The sequence below is a fragment of the Haemaphysalis longicornis genome, unplaced genomic scaffold, assembly GCF_048455015.1.
Source record: "Haemaphysalis longicornis isolate Haplotype H1 unplaced genomic scaffold, Haemaphysalis longicornis Haplotype H1 scaffold_1, whole genome shotgun sequence".
Classification (NCBI taxonomy): domain Eukaryota; kingdom Metazoa; phylum Arthropoda; class Arachnida; order Ixodida; family Ixodidae; genus Haemaphysalis; species Haemaphysalis longicornis.
The window spans coordinates 291,725,707-291,731,230 of record NW_027526203.1 but is presented as its reverse complement, the minus strand read 5'-3'; the positions used below and the strand labels follow the sequence as shown (position 1 = coordinate 291,731,230).

Below are 5,524 nucleotides of genomic sequence, written 5' to 3'. Positions count from 1 at the left end.
CCCAAAAGGGGCGACTAATATGCTTAATCCGCGCTGCAAAAAGAAGAGCGCCCCCGAGCCAGCAGCGTACCGGCTTGCGGGGACCGACCCAGTGTTGCGCATACTGCCGAAGGGGGCGCTGGGTGTCGCGGGCTCCGTGTTGCCCTCTGGCCGCTGTCCGGAGCCTATAATGAAACATACAGAACTTTGGAGATACAAATTAAGTACGAGGTACGTAGTACGAGGCGTTTGGAAAGTGGCAATGGTGCCGGCGCTCACGTTCTCTAATGCCGTATTATGCTTAAAGTCAGATATCCTGCAGGGACTGGAGGTTAACCAAAATGCAGTCAGCCGATTAGCACTGGGAGCTAATAGAGAGCACTGTACGCACTAATACGATCGAATGAGGCGGTACAGGGAGATATGGGTTGGACTTCGTTTGAGGCGATGGAAGCGTAAAGTAAAATACGTTTTGAGAAGCGGCTTAGACATTTAGTTGAGAAGAAGTGGGCAACCAATGGTGGAAGAGGACGCGAAAGCTGGCGACTTGACCGCGGCAAATAAACAATGGGGGCAGTTGAAAAGCAGGCGAATGGACGCTCATGTGGGCGGAGAGGATGGAAAACATGGAACGAATCATTGGGAATTTATAAAGCAAGCAAACAAGAGATCCGGAAAGAGGACTTTTATGACAAAAATAAAACTAGTGCGTTGCATCTAGGCCCGGGCTTGAGAACTCGAACTTACGTGAGCAAATATTCGCCCCATGATGTACATGTGTGGGATGTAGCGAGGATAAAGAAACAATCGGCCACGTAGTAATAGAATGCCAAAATATTCAGCCAGCTAGAATTGTGAGGAAAGTCCTACTTAAACAGCGGCTAGAAAAAGCAGGGAAGAAGTCGATAAGTGTCATCCCAAGATGGGGTAGCGCGGCAGGGAAGAATTAAAAAGAAATACGAGTTGAGGGTTAACCATGGCCTCCGCGATCACCCCAGGCATACCCCAGGGGAATCTCGGAGGCCGTGGGTTCATAGAGTTTCATACAAATAACATGAAACTCTATGCATGGGTTAAACGACTAGGTTAGATGGCGCATGCCGTCACCCCGATTCAAAGAAGAGGCCATTAACATTGTCATCATCAGCATCAAAAAGTGGATTGGACTATTTTGGCGGCAGGCTGTTATTGTTTGATTTTCCACCTGACTTAATTTGCCTCAGTTGAAGAAGTTGCGCGGTTCTGTCGAGTGTCAGTCTGCCCGGCTAAGATGGTGCGTAGGCGATCGCTTCGGCTCGTTGATATTATTGATTATGTCGGCTCAGACAGAGATGTGCTTACGGCTGCTGAAGACTTGCTGAACGACGGACACATGATTTTCTGCTCTGTCAAACCATCTACTCACACAAGCCTTATAGCTCTCTGCAACTCGACCAGGGATCCTTACGGGAAGCCGCATGAAATGAACATCTACCTTCTCGAGTACTCTATTCAGGTGAGTGGTAATGAACGTGACACATCCGTTGTGCCACAGATTAGAACAGGTCACGAAACGACTGCTCAGTAGCAGCATTATTCGTGCTGTGTCATGAATGGAACGTGTCATTCTTCAACGTATCTGCACCGCAGGCGACGTGTTCATGCCAAGATGGATGTACTGCTGGCCGCTCCGCGCGTTGCAAGCATGTAGTGGCAGCATTGCTTCAGGCTAATAGGTAAGTCGGTTGGTTACGTGTCCGGGCTGCAAGCTTGTCTTTCTCTTTTTGTGTGTGTACGTGTTGAAAAGCGAAGGCCGGAGGCATACGCTTGAAATAGTCGGGAAAAAATGCGCGCAAATAGTTCACCCACAAAAAAAAAAAAAAAAAAAAAAACCTGGCAGACGTATTTACATGACCAACGTAGTAGCTACGCAATGCTGGAAGCTTTGCGAATGTTTATTAAATAGTTTGTATTGTCCTTGAAGGCTTCAGCATAGAAGCACATGAACTACATATTCTGTAGTGTTATTCTAGTTCACTGTAGTAGTGTTCAGATAATATTTCAACCATTATGCACTCATATGTGAAAGTCTCACTTTCCCCCATTAACAGGTTTCCCTTAAATCCGCTGGGCCGATCTGTTACAGGCGAGATCAACAAATCCTTGGTGATAGCATGCTTTCATCACTGTAACGCATACTTAATGACTGCATTCTGTCTGGTGAAGTGCGTGAATAACATGCTTAAATCTGGGGTTAGAAATCGGTTTTGCGTGACGCCTACGTGAAATTTCTTCTAACATCATATAGTTATTAAAACAGCCTTTCAAACAATGACAAACAGGCAAAAATCTGTTTTTGAGCTGCCAGTACTGGTGCCTAATAGTAATGTACTTATTGCCTCTATTAACAACTTTTATGTAGCCTTCATCTGCAGCGCTTGTCATTGTTAAACAAGCAGACAGATTAGAACCTTGTGCTTGTTGTGCTGTACAGTGTGAGGTTGCTTAAATGGTGATTCCCTGTCACACTGATAATTGATTCTGGAGCTTTAGACAGCTAGAAACGAACACTTTCTTCTGCAGTGAACCCTCTGTACTTAGGTTTAAATGCAAACATAGGGGACATGGTTTAGACAGGCTCAAAGCATTTATGGTAGCACTCTTGGAAAGTAGCCCCGGCGATGTGGAGTTATTGCTTATTTTTATCAATATCTTTATTTACTACTGCACCCTCTAGTGACTACTAAAGTAGGGTTACCACCTGCCCGGTTTTGGACCGGCCCGACTGGTTTTTTAGACAGTGGGCCGGTTTCTGGTCTGTACCTAAAACCGGCCGTCATTGGCCGGTTTTTTGGCCATTGTGTCACAATTCTTTTTTTTTTTTTGTGCTTTATAAGCATCAATTCAGCAACTACGACGATAAATATGTTGACAAGCTGCACAAAGACACGCGAGCAGAGAAGATGCGTGGGCGAGCGCGCTCCCTGAGATGGAGGGTGACCAAAGGGAGGAACAACAAGATGAAATGCCACCGGTGCAGTGAGCAAGTGCGGTTACTTTTCAGTGCAGCACAATCGGAGCAATAACCAAAATCTACAAACGTTACGTTTATTTCTCTCTACGAAAAGGCTACGGCAAGTGGCATCGCTTGAAACAGAAAGAGGGCACCAAGTAATGAAAAAGAAAAAACTTAAAAGACGTTTGGCTCCCGCACGGCAGCCTTGTTCACAATGAATTTATTGCAGACAAAAACGGCCTTAAGTGAGCTTTAAAACGTGACGTAGGCAGTGTGCATACATTGGGTGCAAGGTTCTGCTTTTGCGATTGAGGGTGTTAGGCGTCTGTATTATTAGATTGTAAACTTAATCTTGCGGCCAAATTCTGCTCCGTAGTGATGATGCGTGCATTTTTCCAGTCTATCTCGTGGCTCATCAGCTCTGCATGTTTGGCGAGGGCATTCGAAGCCACTTTTTTCGTTTTGGCATCATAACAGTGCTGTTTGAGGCACTTTTGAAAGCAGCCTGTTTCACCTATGTACACAGAGTTGCAGTTTGCACAGGGACCTCGTATATTACTCCGGGAAATCTTTCTTTGGGAAGGTTATCCTTCACGTGGGTCAGTGTGTGTCGCAGCTTCTTCGATGGCACGTGTGCCACGTGCTCATCATAGCTGCGCAGAACATGAGCCAGAGCTTCGCTTGTGCCAGGGACGCAAATAATGGCAGCCCATTTCTTTTTACCGGCACTGGGCCTAGTCTGCAGAGCCATCCTTCTTTCCACGGATGAAACAAAGGCAGGTAGCCACAGCGCGAGAGGTCCTGACAAACTCCCTTAATGTCGTTCGCCATGTCTTCTGGTCTTGTGCAAACAGTATGGCTTCGTCGAATCAGAGAAGACGCCACAGAGCACTTGTGTGAGGCAGGTGGAACGGATTTGAAGTGGAGATAATGACCAGTGTGGCTGCTCTTCCGATATACGTCAAATTCGAGGCCCGATCCAGCGCGTTTGACAAGTTCGTCTAAAAACGGCATTTGTCCATTTATCTCCTCTTCAGCAGTGAACTGTATGGCCGCATTCATGCAGTTGAGCTGTGTGGTAAACTGGGGTAGCACGTCTCTACGAATGCTACAAAAACAGTCATCTACATAACAAAGGAAAACCTCAGGCGCTGGAACAAAGGAGGCCAGTGCACAGCGTTCCAGTGATTCCATTGTCAGGTTCGCAGCCGTCACAGACACCGGCGCACCCATCGCTGTGCCGCGAACTTGGAGGTAGAGCACTTGTCTAAACGTAAAATAAGTGTTAGGCAGAACTGTAAAAGTCTGGCCAGGTTGGGCAATTTAATTGGGCACCTCTCTGATAGCAAAGGGTCTTGGCTAAGCGCATCTTGGCACACCTTCACAGCTAAGTCAGTGGGCATGCATGTAAACAAGGAAATTACGTCGAAGGAGACCATAGCGTCACAGTCATCGAGATTGATGGGGCGTACCTGGATCGGTGCCCTCTTTCTCTCTCTCTCAAATGTACCCTCCCGACCAGACGGGTGTCCGTCAAACCCTTGACTTCAAGTGGCATCGCATGTCAAAAAACGTGGTGTCTTTTTTTCAACAGAAATTCAACATTCTATATACCAGCCCCTCCCCTGAAGGGCCGTTTTTTTTTTTTTTTTTCGTGGAAAGGTGGCAACCCTGTACTAAAGTGATAATTTTTTACCTTCTGCCATTCCAGGGTATCCATTGACAAGCTTGAGAAGTTATCTTCGAAGCAGTTGAGTGACTGGGAAACCGCAAAGAAAAATCATAATTGGTACAAGCCTAAACGAATCTGTGACTTGTTTGTTCAAGAACAAGAACAACCACCACCACCGAAGGTGGTCCTTTCTGACGAGGAGAAGTCCGACATATTGGCTAAACTAGTAGCTGCAGCGCCTGACTCTGCTTTGGCAATGATGCTGAGAGCTACAAAGGAGGCAGCAGAGCAAAGCACAGCAACACATCAGGAGGCACAGCAAGACCCTCAGGAGAACGTGGGTGCCCACTGTCACGAGGGTGCAATCCCTCAGTGCGTCCAAAAGAAGGAATGAAAGAAGGAAAGAAAGGAATGAAAGGAAAGGCCCGCACAGATCGAGACGGCCGCAGTGGGCCAAATGCCAAAGCAACCAGCTTCTGCTCGTGCATATTTATTTGCCTGTAATGATAAAGATGTCCGGAGTTATCTGTACAATTATCGGGTGGACCGTACAAATTTTGCAGCTTGCACCAGGGTGCGGCTTGTCTGAGGAACTGTCCAGGACGAGGACAGTTTAGAGGTTGGTGCAACCTATAAAACGCTGAATTCACAGACTGGAAAATGCAGTGATGTGAAATTTTCTCTCTCTTTCCCTTGATTCCCAGGCTATTTTGTTGGGCTCGAGTGCTGTCTAGGACACCTTGAATTGTCCCTGCCCTATTTCCAGCATTAGTTCTTTGTAGTTTTTTTTCCACTCTGTTTCTTACACTGAGGTTGGATCATTGAGGATATGTAATGTCTGTTCATACTGATCAATACCTACTGCATAAAAGTAACCT

At 46.5% G+C, this 5,524-nt stretch overlaps 1 long non-coding RNA gene across 1 annotated transcript; it reads left to right on the top strand.

The window, feature by feature from the left end:
* Positions 1-1,181: 1,181 nt before the first annotated feature.
* Positions 1,182-5,067, top strand: LOC144148065 (uncharacterized). The gene is made up of 3 exons (XR_013317958.1): positions 1,182-1,474; positions 1,609-1,694; positions 4,686-5,067. It is a non-coding gene; the product is annotated as an uncharacterized LOC144148065 (long non-coding RNA).
* The last annotated feature ends 457 nt before the right edge of the window (positions 5,068-5,524 follow it).